The 15366-nt window shown below is 35.0% G+C and overlaps 1 protein-coding gene and 1 pseudogene across 1 annotated transcript in view; both read right to left on the bottom strand.

Moving 5' to 3' along the window:
• Window positions 1-15366, bottom strand: part of PTPRK (protein tyrosine phosphatase, receptor type K) — a 498113-nt gene that overhangs the window by 468683 nt on the left and 14064 nt on the right. The window lies entirely within an intron of this gene.
• LOC111738790 lies at window positions 6389-6507 on the bottom strand (annotated as a pseudogene).

Raw genomic sequence — 15366 nt, 5'->3', positions numbered from 1 at the left:
CCTTTCACTAGCAAAGAGAATGGTTTAAAACTAGAACAAATTTATAGATGTAAAACCTAAAGCAATTGCTCTCTAATGGGAAAGAAAAACATTCTATATAAAAATAATATTTTTCTCATAATTTGCATTCCTTTATTTTTATTGTGAGTAAGACTGAGAAAAGATGGCACTTTAAAAAAAAAAAAGAACAATTCATGTGATTCTCTGATACTCTCTCTACACATCATAAACCTAGGGTTTTGAAAATATTTCCACAGCAACCAATTTCAATGCTGTAAATTGAGAAGTACATTCAGGTATTAAATAAGGTTACATATAAAGACAAATGTCTTATTTTGAAAATGGAATCACTTTCTATTAAAATTATATACATAAATACGGAAACCACAGTGATAAATACAGAGATAACAAACCATCATTTTTCCAAGAAAAAAATATTTCATAAGTCATTCCAAAGGCAGTTTATGTTTAGGATTTCACACTTAGAGTAAAGCATAATGCATTCTCCTGTTTCTTCTAATCCTGGTGAAGAGTCCTGCACACAGAACAGGTAATGAGAGGGTAACGGGAGCAATCCTCACTAGGAAATGATACTATTCTCAAGCCTCTATAGCAATAATAGATGTAACGATATTAACATGTTTCAGAAACTATGTTTATCATGTAACTCAATTACACAAAATTAAGTAAAGTTTGAAATCTAAAGATTATCCCATGTTTTATAATTTTTATATAAATATCTATATCAAATTACATTTATGTAAAAGGCATGCACAAGGCACAAACCACAAACTAGTGTTCATTTAATTAGATCATAAAAGAAAGATCCAGACAAAAGTCCAGCTATTCATTATAAGTTTTGTTGTCCAATACAACCTACACAGTTGCAAATTCATGGAAAATGTGTAAAAAGTTCAGAAATAAATGTTTAATTATTTCCTAGACCAATCCCAATGGAAGTATGTAAGTAATCCATCCTGTATGTGCATTTTCGGGCAAGATCCCACAACTTATCCTCAATGGTCATCGTACTGCATTTTTACAATTGCACCATTTATTTAGATCTACTGAGGGATAGTTTCTACCAAAGACACTATCATATTTTAAAGACTATTGTAAAACATATAACATATAGATTATATTTTTAAATAATTTAAAAGAACTCAATCAGTTAGACAAGTCTTAAACATTAACACTGTCACTTTAATCCAAACAACTTTTCTCTCCCTTTCTCTCTTGCTGTTCTTTCTCCAGAAACTCTTCTAAAAGATGGCAGTCAGAAACACGCTACAAAAGCAGCCTTTAACAGAAATGAGACTAATGCTAGAGGAAAAAATAGTGAGTTTTGCTATTATTTGAAAAGTTAATGTATGACAAGAAAAAACATAACAGTGTTTGCTGACCCTGCTCATTCTGAACCATGAAATTGCTTGAGCCACAGCAAATAACTAACCATGATAAGAGTAAGGGATTCTGCAGATGTATCATTTCTATATAGTACAACCCAAAGTGAACAGACCATGAATCCTGTGCACAAGAGAAAGCAGGGGCATGCGTAGAAGAAAGGGAGGAAAAATGCTACAGGGAGTAAGTATGTAGTCACATCATCCAGGCCCTGATATTGGGTAGCTCCATGTGCACAAGAACCAGTAGCATAATGACATTGATGACATAATCACACTTTCCAAGTGTGAATTCTGATGCCGTCATTTTCTAGACATGTGACCTTAAGCCAGTTGCTTAATCTCTCTGTACCTCTATTTCCCCATGTGCAATACTTGTATGTATTAATCTGTTAGGGCTGCCATAACAAAATACCACAGGTGGCTTTAACAAGAAATGTATTTTCTCAAAATTCTGGAGGCTGGCAGCACAAGGCCAAGGTGCCGCCTTCTCCCTGTGTCCTTAGATGGCCTCTTCTCTGGAATCAGTCTCTCTGTCTCTGTCTGTCTGTCTCTGTCTCTGTCTCTGTCTCTGTCTCTGTCAAGGATACCTGACTTATTGCATTAGAAGCCCGCCCATGACCTCATTTAATTTTAATTACCTCATTAAAGACTATCTTCAAATACGGTCACATTAGGGTTACGGCTTCAACATATGAGTGCGGGGGGCACAATTCAGTCTGTAACAATTCAGTATGTAACAATAATATCTACCTCAGATGATTGTGGTAAAGATTAAATGTGTTAATTTACAAAATGCCTGGCACATGGGAAGTCCTATAGACTGTTTACTATTAGGCTAAGCTCCATTAAATTTACATTTCTAACAAGTATCCATAAATCACAGCATCAGGTGAATGAAAACAGACATTTATAGTCTCTCTTTGAAATTTCTTGTATTGGAATGGTGATATCTTTGGGGAAAATATAGGACACATCTTGCTGAAAACATTTATCTCAATTCAAAACCTGGGTGGTTAATACAGAAATGTTAGTGCTTCCTAACCGGGAGCAAAACCAATATATAGGTTTGATTTTCTCACATCCCCAGTGGGACACAAAGGCTTTTTGTGTCTCAGGATTATGTGCTGATAAAGAATGCGGAAAGAATGTTTATGAGGAAGCAGACAAAAGCAGGCTGGCTCCTGTGTATCCACACTTGGCAGCTATAATGTAGTTTGGGTTATACCAATAATTTCCAATTATTTAACCGGCAGTCTGTCAATTCCTAAGCTAGAAAACTGTGATGAGAACATCAGATTAATTTAGACAGACTCAAGTACTCAAATGAACACCAAAATAAATCACCAAAATAAACATTAGGTTTACATTAATACATAATTTTTTTCTCGTTACTTTTTCAATCACCTTTCATAATCCTATCAGGAGCTCTGTGTACCACAAACATGATGGATGCAGATGAGAATGGTAGATAGCAGCAAGGACAAGGGTAGCAAAACATAGGACACTAAAAGCTCAGACTCCTAGGTTACTAGTAGCCCAAGCATTAAGCCAGGATGAGTTCTGGGTGATGAAACTTTCCCTGAGAATTGATTCACCAATGTTCCTAACTTTTTAAAATAAATTTAACAAAATATTCTAATTGTGGATGTCTGATCCTATCACTACACCCCTCTGCCTAAATTCTTTCAATGTCATCAGGTTGTCTCCAAGATAAAGTCCACATTCCATGGCACAGGACCCAAGGGTTTTGTGATCTAGCCCCAACAAATTACTTTACTCCTGAGCCTGACACAGGCTGTTCTACTTCCTAAAAAATTCTCGATGGCTCCCTCTTACCCTTCTAATTCCTGTACCTCTTTAGATCTCAAAGCTGAATTCACTTCCTAGGTAAACTTTAGCCATCTACCCCCAAATAATTTGCCTCTTCAATGTGTTCCCACAATGCCAAAACCTAACATGATCACCAAACTGATCATACTGTTACACTGTAAGTATATAAGCCATTCCCCTGTTCTTCATTTGGAAACAACAAGGGTAAGACTCAACGCAACCAACTGCCCCTCATCTATGATGCTTCTCCCAAATTTTCCAGGTAGAGCCAGTTCTTTCCCATCTGTCTTCTCTCAGCACTACATTCCCAAGTGAGTTATAACATTACCAACATGTCCATTTCTCTCAACAGACGGATGCTCCCGGAGGGCAAAGTCTAAATAGAACCTAACATGATGTCTGTCATACACTAGTGGCTTAAAACACTTGCTGTAATTTTTAATGGCGAATGAATAAATAGTTACTAGAACCTGCTATTTGATGAATTTGCTTGGTTTTATAGACTAGGTTTTATGTGGAAGTTCATAACCATTCTTTAACAGGATATAATAATTTAATTGTAAATGAATTTTATATTTTAAAAATAAAATCAGCTGTTTTGACAAAGATTTCTCTTCAAAATATTTCTCTTAAAATTAGTATATCGTACTTCAGATAAGACTTCGGAACTTTTCTGATGGGGTAGAATTATAGTGTGTAAATAAGAAACAACTTTGAAACTGCTGCCCAACAGTTGGAGCACTCAGCAGGAGCAGGAGAATAAGAAAACACTTTTGTTTCCCAGGAAGGGGAAGGTTAGAGCCAAACACAATGGTACACAGAAACAACAAAATGAGAAAAAAGTGTTTACAGGATTTATCTTGACTCTTCAGGAAAGAAAATAAAATAGTACAAGCCTTCAATCGAAGTGGCACCATGCTGTCGTGCAATCCAAAAGCGCTTTAAAATCTGCCCATGATGTTTTCTAGTAAACACTTCCGAAAGAGCCTGAAACTTCATCTATGTGTGTGAAAGGAAATTAGAGCACACCTCTTACCCTTTTACAGTTCACATTAAAACTGTCATAAAGCCCTGGAACTATGTGGGGAAAAACAAGAGTCGAATTCCTATTGTTCTGACTTCAGTAAGCAGCCAAATGTTAAAAGCTTTGCTATCCTCACACACACATAAAAGAACTGTTCTAATATGTGTACATTTTCTAAGACAATTTATTAAAGAAAACAATTTTTAAAAATTTTCTTCCTTTCTCCATATTCTATTACACGCCAGCTCAGTGAAGTCTAAAAGAAACTATGCATGTGTGTATGGTACGTGCATACATGTACTTATTTATGTATTTATATATACTCTAAAGAAGAGAAAGTTAACAGAATTTCAAAAGTCATAAAGCTTTTCACTCAAGAAAGCTAAGTAAAAAAGAGAGAATTTCATAAATTATATAAATGTCTAACCACTATGCTATATACCTGAAACACTAATCTTAATAATAGTTTTAAGATGCCAGAGATTGAGAGAAATAACATTAAATTCCCTTTTTTAAATGTTTTTAATTTAATTATCCTTGGCTATATAGTGAAAAAGTAAAATAATATAAAATAATATTAAATGTCAACTCTAATTGAAAAATTCAAATTAAAAAATAAAAAATAATTTTCAATATTGACTAAATGTTAAAATGATAATATTTTGAATACATTTAGGTAAAATAAGAGTAATATTTTTTTTTTTTACCTTAAAACATTAAATAAAGCAAATATGCAGTCAGAAAAAAGAATCAATACAAGAAGGTAACTGCAATGGGTAATTTTCAATGACTAAGTTTTCAACATACACACACGCACATATACTTCTGCACATACCTTAAATATCTTAAATAATAGAAAGGGAAACAATTTGAAAAATAAGAATATTCAGTCATGATGCTAAAACAGAATCGCATAGGGGAAAAGTAATATGCAAGTTTGTTTTTAGATTCTCACAGAAGCAAAGATCCCAAAACCCAACTTTAATGTTCCCTATCTTGGTAAATATTACAGTTCAAACCAGAAGGTTAGGCAGCATCTCTCATCCTTACTAAGTCCCCACAAATCTATTGGGAAACCCTATCATTCTTCCCTTCAAAATACCTCTCTTACTTGTCCATGTCTCTGTCACTCTACCCTGCTCCAGCATCCCTCACCTAGATTACAATGTCCTCCTAAGTGGTCTCACCAAATTCCACTGGCCTCCTCCACATCATTTTTCACACTGTGTTCAGAGTGATCCTTATAAAACTCAAATGTCTTTCTCCCTCTTTGGTTCTACATTTTCCTTATAATAAAATCTTCATAGTTACTTATTGTATTATTATATTACTTATATAGCTAAGCTCCTCTTCAGTCCAACCATAGTGGGTTCTGTCAGTTGCTGTAATGCATTTCTGTCGAGTCTTCATACCTTCACACAGATTGTGCTCTTTGCCTAAAACCTTCTTCTCAGCTTTCTTCACACTGAGAATTCCTGTCTATTCAGTCTTTGGTTCTCAATGACAGCAAGGCAAGGACAATGTTCCTGAGAGACACCCTCCTAAGCCCCTATATTTCTTCAGGTACTTCACGAACTTGTGATAACTTAATCATTTGTAAATCTCTGTTTAACATCTGTCTGCCTTATACTATAAGGACCATGAGAACGATCCCTGATGTAAAGGACCACGTCCTCAGTACCTAAGGCATGCCACAGTGATGGTGACTCAATGTATATTTAAAGATTCATTGACAATGTCCTCCAAAATCTTGGGAGAAGAAACAAGCCCAATGAGGAAGTCTCACCTTAGATTCCAATTCCAACAATATAATAATGAGGAAAAATGTAATAGATAAAAAAAAAATTTTCCTAAATATTGAAGTAGAAAAGTGGAACAGAGAGTGGAGAGTCCTAAAATCCTGTCCAGTAATGTGGAAACTGAGAATAGTAATTATAAAATTCTACCTATGATTGTTATATACTTCATCTATCAAGGAATTTATCATATATTTTATACCCTGATAATTTTTTAGCTAACTGCTGTACATACAGTGAGCATTTAATAAATGACTATTTTTAATATAAAGTGGTAAGCCAAAATAAAGTACCTTAAATTTATTTATTTATTTTTTAATTTATTTATTTAATGCCTACAGCACCTGGTTTTCCTAGGTGGTTTCCCATCCAAGTATTAACCAGGCCCAACTTTGCTTAGCTTCCGAGATCAAATGAGATCAGGCACATTCAGGGTGGCATGGCCATAGACTAAAGTACCTTAAATTTAATTTAAGATCTTAGGATTTAAGACCATGTCCAAATTTAATCCTTACCTGGTCCTGTCCTGGAGGATGGAATCAGAAAGACAGCAGTCTTTAAAATAATGTAACTTCCTTCATCTTGACCATTAGTAACAACATACGCAGCCTTTAAAATTATCACCACCCTGTGAAATTCGTTATCTTTGAAACAAATAAATATTGTATAAACCAACCCTAACTGCTTCTAAATTTTTAGAGCGCTTAAGTGTTATACACACAAGGTATGATAATGAACTAATGACAACGTAATGAGACATTTTTAGGTGTAGTTGTGGAATTGTTCTCATTGTACAATAAAATTATTTATAAACAGAGAAGACTATAGATAATTTCCCATGTTTATAGTGCTTGGCATCCCAGTAAACTAGTGGTTGTGGACTCAGTAAAACATTATAGGTAACAAACTTTAGCTTACTTATAAACTAAAAAGGATTACACCCAAAAAAAAATATAACAAAAGTACTCTATGCCATAACCCTCCCACATACACAATAGCATGTTACTTTATCACTTATAAAATTGCCTTCCATCAATTGCCAAAACTGGAGATGACTACATTCTATACTAGCAGCAGTTAAGTTTTCACTTAAAGGTACAAAATAAATATGTAAGTGCCAGTCAGTAGCAGAACACTAATCTTACTAGTTTTAAGGTGCCACGGAATGAGGGAAATAGCATTAAAGAAAACGCCCCTTTTAAATGTTTTTAATTTAATTATCCCTGTCTATAACTGAAAAAATAATACATTTAATGCAAACTAGACGAAATAAAAATCTTGCTTTGAAAGGAGTAAATTTAAACTTTCACACTTAATTGAGCAAACATCAGATTGATAGTCATACATTTAAATACCTCTGTTTTCTTATTTGGGCTGAATTCTTTCCATTTCTCCTCCTTTATTTCTTACTCCATCACTCTTACCTGGTCTCTCTCAGTATTAAGAGTCTTGTTCTCTTAGTTTGGATCCAAAGTTTAAGTGAGTATGACTTACCAGAAGTTCGTTTGCTTTTTCCTTTCTATTAGATGTAGCTAACTGGAGGTAGAGTGTAGTAATTCTGTGAATCATTTTGAAATCTGAACTGCAGGACACTTTAAAAGAATGTTTTTTTATAGTTTGAAGTATTATTTTTTTTTTTTCTAAAAATGAGTTGTTTTTTAACATGTTGACTGACGTAAGTCCTCTAGAAAAATTTCTCATGAATAGGTATGGGGCTTTGCTATTAGCATACTGTTTATATCTGAAAGTGTGAAAATCTAAAACGATTCATTCTCTCAGGAACTGTAAATAAATCCACTGAAACTATACTCCTCCTATTTCTTTAAAACTCTCTTTTCTGTCAAATTTTTAAAAGATAAATCACATCTAGCTTTCATTCCAAGAATTTTTAACTTCCAAAGTATGGACAGTGCCTAGTGTCAAAACAGGCAGTCTTCTCCACTTGGGCTCCTGGATGAGGAAGGGCCTTCAGGCCTGAGCCCCTCTGCGGGGGGCCCAGGAAATCTACATTTGGTATTTCTTTGAGAAACTTCAGACTCTTCCTGCCCACTTACACTAACCAGAGCCCTCCAACCCACCGGGGAGACATTTACTCAGTTCAATAAACAACACTTGGCGAAGAGCCTTCCTCTATCTAATTTGCATCCCAATATCTTCCCTCTGCTTTTAGGAAGACTGGACTCAGGGGCTGCTGGGGAATAGAAGTATCAATGCTCCTCTGTCCAGATAACTTCATTGTTTCTCTAATGCTGAGAAATATGTTTAATTAGGATAATGTTCATAATGTGAAGCCTTCAAGACTTGTGCGGTTATGCCATATTAACATACAAAATATCTATATTTTTATCATTATATCCTGGAATTAAACCACAGAATAAGTGCAGAATAAAAAAAATGTATCTTAAGAAGTTTGGCTCATGGCCACATAGAAAGATAAAATGATTGAGAGAATGGCAGAAAGATAGAAGACAGGTAGCAAATAGACAGCTACTTTGCTAGATATATGTTTATTTATTGAAATAACTCCAATTCACAAGTTTTATAATAAATTGGGGGTTTCATTTGTTTTTTGTTCCTTTGTTGTTGTTTTTAAGTCCTGGATATCTTTTTATTCAGAATATTTTAGATGTTCTATTGAGTATAACCATGGCTATGTCAATTTTTTAAATCAAGTTTTATTTTCATAGTGTTATTTTTTTAACCAACATGTAGTTTATTTGAAGACAAATGTGAATGAGTTTGTACAGATATGTCCAAAGTACACTGCCTTCTGTTGTTTTGTCAAGAGTAACACCAAAATAGGAAGAGTAAATATAAATAAATAGCTTGTTTATTCACCATAACATCTTATCATAAACAAGAAAAAGACTATAAAAAGTATTTAACAGGAACGCTCTCCACTTGTGAAACACTGAATTGTAGGCTTTTGAGTTTGACAAATACTTTAAAAGGCACTTAATCTGACCATCACTAGTCAAACGTGGTTGTCAGTTAGTGTCTGAAGAACCAAAGAACAAGTCATTGTAATAGCAATAATTTATACTTGTATAGCTCCTTCAAAGTTGGAAAAGCATATTCATATAAATTACCTTATTTGATCCTGTAAATAGGGTAGTAGTGGCATTATCCCCACAATAAGGAAGCAGGTCCAGGTAAATTAAGTCACTCATTTATCAAATTAAGCAAACCTTGTGCTCTTAATAGTCTACCAGAACTTCCACAACATAATAGTTAAAGAATGATCTTGGAGTCTATACAGTGTGACTTTGGGCACATCATGGATCTTGGGCTACACTTCATAGGACTACAGTGAGCATTATATGAAATAAGTATAGTGGCTTTCTTGCTTTTTTTGGTCAGACCCACAATGAGAAGTCATTTCACATTGTGACCTATTATACAGAGACATAAATATACATATATACATATGTATAATATTATATATACATATAAATTTAATTAATACTTCCTTTATGAGATGCATCTTATTTTTATTATTGTTGTTGCTATATATTCTTCTATTTCATGTTCTTTTAAATAAGTTGGTTGCTACCTACTGGATTGAATTGAGTACCCACAAAATGGGTGGTTAAATGTAGTTTGGAAATACTGAGCTCATGCTTAAAAAGTACTTCAATGTTAGACCCAGTAAAAACTAAAATGTTAGCTATTGAAAATAATATTTCTAAAAGTAAATATTTCTATAGGTTAGTGGACCTAAAACATTTTTTAAAGATACATACTTTTTGCCCTTGAAGTGATAGTCTAGAAAAGACATGTAAACAGCTCAGGAAATATAGACCAATGTCTTCAGTTTCTGGAGCAGAATCAGGTAAAACCCTTGCCCATGCATTGTTGTGTCACATCATCAGGCTTCAATAAAGAAGTGACTAAATATAATGAGAAATGAATTACAGATCTTTATCAGACCCTCCTGAATGCACGATGTTGAGATACAAAGGAATTAAAAGCATAAGTCGTCGTCCAAAAACAGATGTTCTAAAGCAGGTCGTCTGGGATAATGTAATCAACCACGGGATTATGTCAGAATTGAGGGGCGGGAAGGTGCTTTCATTCCAATCCTGTGGTCACTGTTGATAAGGCTTCCAGTCTTATGAATTACAATTTTCCTAACATAATTAAATCTTTGATGATACTTAAGATAATTCATTCTGAATATCGATTAATTGGTCTAAGTATTATAGGCATAAAAGACACTGAGTTTAAAGTCTACTGACCCCAGGTTATAGAGTAGAAATGGATATTATAAAGTAAACCCTTGAGAGTTTATATTAACATAGGCCTCTTTCTTATAAACATTTTTAAGTGCAGAAAAATAAAACTTCTAGTCAATTTACTACTACACCTTTATTAATACTACATATTTGTCTTTATCTCTCCTCCTACTTTGTTTCAAGGGAGAGAGACCACTAATTGAGAAGAATTAAAATCCCTATTTTGTTTTGAACAGATTGGGTAAATTATGTTATGGAACCTAGTTTTAAGTTGTAAAGTTTGGAATGCTTCCAAATTCTTGAAATTGTTCTCATGAGAAGGAAAATAGATTTTTCTCCCAGATATGAGATGAAAGATTTTATGTATGTTATGCAGAGAAAAATCATAGAGAGAGAAATCCATATTGCCAAAATAAGTCACTTGGGGACTTTTCGGCACTCTGTCATATAATTATTCAACTCAAACACATACATACATTCTTACCAAAAAGGGGGAAAAAATATATGTATACAACATATTAACAATCTGCCAATTTCCAAAAAAAAAATCTTAAAATAGACTCTAAAGTATAAATATCTTTTAGATAATAACTTCTTTGTGGCAGAGCCTAATGAAGGTATAGAGGGCACAGGAATTTTTATTTAGCACTGCAGGATTAACCTACAGGACATTTTTTAGAGCTTAGAATAGTCTTGTCTTATGGAAATAAATGTTATAAGAACATGTGTTAAAACGACATTCATTTGTTTCAAGGGGAGAAATCTGGAGACGTCTCTCACTCCCCCACGTTTCTGAAGTCACTTCATCTCCAAAGTGAGCTCTGTTGACTGGCGGCATAGGTCCCAAGCCAGTGGCTAAGAATCAGAAAGTCAGACTCTTTGGCTCTAGCACACCCATCTGTGATGCTATCAGGTCAGGATTGGGCCAAAACAACATTCATTTGTATGTGACATTGGTAGAGATTAAATAATAAATATTTTAAGTCAAGTAAAATAATCAGAAGTAAATTTAGTTAACAATTGATAAAATTCCATGGAAAATAATAAAAGATCATTACACCAAGAGCTCAAAGAAATTGATAATAAAAATGTTTTTTTCATATATATCTTGTAGATGTTAACTTCATACACTCAAAAAAAAATCCATCAAAGTAAATAACATAGAGCAGAATGGTATGCAAATCCATTCACTTTCACTGATAATGTTTATTCTTCCAATATTTCTGAATATCTCAAATGCTGGGTGCTCTTATGGGTCACAAAAGGTATCTTATTACAAAGATTATATAATAATTTTCAAAATGTATTGGCTGGGAACCCACCGCCTACTGTGTAATATTCTGGAAAAGATGGTCATTAGCTTAGAAGGGTACTGTAATTCAAAGGTTTGTAAAAGCTTACTCTTTAAGTAGACTTAGCAGGGATCTAAGTAAACAGTCCTTAAGGAGAGTTTAACTACTCACACCAACACCTAAGACCAAAGATATTCATCCTGTGCAGTGAAGAAACTAGAGCGAAGCATAAAGACATTCTTCTTCTTGGGACTTTTCCTAAGATTAGGTTCTGTAATGAATGCTCCAAAAGCCTTCTGACACCTGCATTTTATATTTATGAATCTAACCTATTGATAACTAAATCCTCCTAGTCTTTCTCATTCTAAATTCTGCTCTATTGGGAATTACAGGAGGGCCCATAATTAAAGAGAATTCAATCACTGGACCCCTCATACCCACATCCAAGATTATAATGTATTGAGTGGCCTGCTGGAGCCAGCCCTTACTAGCTCCTAATAGTCGATTGTTAAAATTTTCAGCAATTTTGAAAGCCGGTTGTTAATCACAATCATTTTTAATAGAAACTTTCATTTGAATAGATTATACTTAAAGGCATTAACTCCAAAGTCATCACCTTCTAATTGTTTTACTACATTTTACTATGACTATATCATATGTTCTTGAGGTTACTTACTTCTCTTATACCTGTATGATGGAAGTACTGTACACTATTGTGCTAACACACATCTGTTCCCAACGCTGATCAATAATGTCACATTGGTGTGCTGGCTGGAAAATTACTGCTTGGCTATCGCCCATGGGAACATAACGCTCTAACAATAAGCTTTCTGCTTCTGTACCCCCGCTTGCTCAACCGACCTGTGGGTTGACAGTTAGTCAAAAGAAGAAAAATAGACTTGTGTGTTCAAACAGGATGAAGAATAGGGGTTTAGGGCTTAAAAACCCTGTACCTCTACATTCCGGGGCTGCTTGATTTGGGGTCTGCGTACCCCTGGCAGACCCTGCTGGCTGAATAAAGAATGTGTTTCCTATAACTCACTGATTTCTGGTGGTCCGTGTGTCTATCGGGTGCTGGTGGCTACAACACTGGTAATTTGAAATGAGCCACAGTGAGAGTATTTACGCTGTAGAAATTGCCAAATGCTAACCTCTAAACTTTGGTGTGTTTTTTTTTTTTTTCGAAGAGTCAATTGTTAAACATTTCCCGCCATCACCATTACTTCCTCATTTTCTCATGAGCACTGTGTGCCCAGTCTTAGGAGTTTCCTCATTCATGGCCTTCTCACTCAAAACCACCTAACTAATCACACCGGGGTGAGTGATTGTCCTTTCCTCATATCCTGACGGTACTCATACTGTACCTCCCACTCTGAATTATAACTTATTTCTAGATATCCCAACTAGTCTATGAGAGCCTTGAGTACAGAAATTGAGTCTAGTTTTTCCTCTTTTCATCCTCTGTATTAAACACCCTGCCTGGCAGAAAATGGACATGCATTAAATACGGGCATACTTTGGAGATATTGCAAGTTCAGTTCCAGACCACCACAATAAAGCAAGAATCTCAATAAAGACAGTTGTAACCTTTTTGTTGGTAGAGGGTCCTGCTTTCAATGTGTAAAAATGCCTGTATTAGTGAATGTAACCAAATTAACAAGAAAAGAATGAAACAAACTCTGTCATATACATCGTATTCAATGAAGAGGCCACTAGGTCACCAGCCTAATAGGGATCCTCTGAATCAATCATATGAATGTACAAATCAATGTTGCCTGCCCTAACGAGGTTTTGCCAAAAAGAAAGTGCTAATAACTTAGACTGGTATCACCTATTTTAACAAGCTCAAAGGATATTATATTTGACATGCTATCACTAAAGTTCAAGTCTATTGCCGTAATGTACAGAATAAATATATCCTTTTTGTCATTGCTCACATAAAAGACAACGTTTGCTATAGCTGTGATCCCAACAATAGATGGGGTTGTCAACAACAATTAAAGTCTCCACCTCAAAGAAATATCTGCGTTCAAGGCACAGGCACTGGAAAAGGTAAAAGGTAAATGCTAATATGACATCCTGCCCCTCCTTTCTCCCTAGCCATTACTTGACTGTATTTGAAAGCAACATGAGACACTCTTAATAAAATTACATGCTTATCTAAAATGTGTTGGCAACTGGAGAAGTTTGTGGTAAAATTATGAATAAGCGACGTGGGTGGATAGAATGCTCCTATCTACTATTATCCTGACTCAAACTGTGAGCAAACAGCTGAGAGACTAGAAAAGATCTTAAATGGATACTTACGTGAACAGCATGTATCTGTGGGAAATTCAAAGCTCTTCCCATGGATTCCTGTATCTAAGTAAAGGAGTGAACATCAGCCCTCAAAGTTACTCCCAGGTCTCACCTGGGATCTACATTCCTGATAAGAATGGGCCAGGAAAGGACACAATCTACTCTGCAGAATTAAGAGACTGCCTTAAGAGGAAGGAGTGAGCACCTGGGTTCCTCTGGCGATATTTGTGGTAACATTTGCAGGTTTATGGGTTTCTCCAACTCTCTCATTCTCCAACTCCAACTCCCTCATGCAAACAGTTGGGAAGCCACAGCCTGAACCACACTGATTAGAATTTATAGTTCCTGAATATATTATTAAATTTAAGTTATCAACATAAGAAATGTCCAAACCTGTAAAGAATTTAAGAGTTTATTTGAGCCAAAACTGACGATAGTTGCCAGGAAGCAAGATCTAAAATGCTCTAGAGAATAACAGTCTTGCAGTTTCTTTTATGCATTTGAAATTAAGGAGGGAACATAAAATGATTATATGAAGGTGGGAGAGAGCAATCAGAGACTGGATTACAAGATTATGTGCTTTCTTAAGAGTGGTTACCCCTTCCAGGGGTATTACTTCCGGCATTTAAAGATGTATTAACCTAGAAGCACAACAATGATATACAGGGCTTGCTTAAAAACTGTTCACTGAAAAAGTTATAGACCTAGGGAGTGACTACCCACCAAGACCTTCCGGTTAGGAATGTATGACTTATTACAATAACCTTTTTTGTTCACAAAGTATACTTATACTGTCTATTACACAGTGTTTTCATTCCATACACAGGTCTGTCATACTCAATCTTTTTCTGCTTCAGTATCCTTTAGATATTTGTTGTGACACATGCAAGGACAAATCTGCTTTCCATATAACTGGATCATGATTCAGGGGCCCAGAACAAGCAGTACAGTTATGCATCCCCTCTTCGGAGAGGTTCCATATTCAAGTTCACATGTGCTACAGAAGTTCAACTTTTAATTTTTAATTTTTTTATTGATTATGCCACCCCAAAATATGCTTCTATGGGTTACTAATTATTTTAGGCTGGTTAATTTTACATAGCAGACCTGAGAGAAGCCTGAAAACCAAGTAGAGGTTACCCATTGTAAAAGAACATTTACATTTGTAAGGGAAATCTCCATGTGGAAGGTTGTTTCCCCCTCAGGGTACTTAGGCTGCTTCCAATGCCAATTAATAGGCATAAATCTGCATAACAATCTCACCCTTGTTTTCTGTGCTTTTCCCCAGTAACCCCTAACTGACTCTCCACCCTCAGCATCATCTTCTTTCTTTAATTGCAAGTAGTATTAAGGTATTCTCTTGAGTTATTCAATGTTCTTAGGTTTCCCATACATATGGTATATATGTTATTTATCTTTGTTTTTCTCCCGCTAATGCATGTCATGTTATTTTGAATATTAATTCAGCCAGAAGAATCTTCAAGG

Source organism: Pteropus vampyrus, unplaced genomic scaffold, assembly GCF_000151845.1.
Source record: "Pteropus vampyrus isolate Shadow unplaced genomic scaffold, Pvam_2.0 Scaffold43, whole genome shotgun sequence".
Lineage (NCBI taxonomy): Eukaryota > Metazoa > Chordata > Mammalia > Chiroptera > Pteropodidae > Pteropus > Pteropus vampyrus.
The sequence above is the reverse complement of the archived record's forward strand: the minus strand, read 5'-3'. Positions and strand labels throughout refer to the sequence as shown.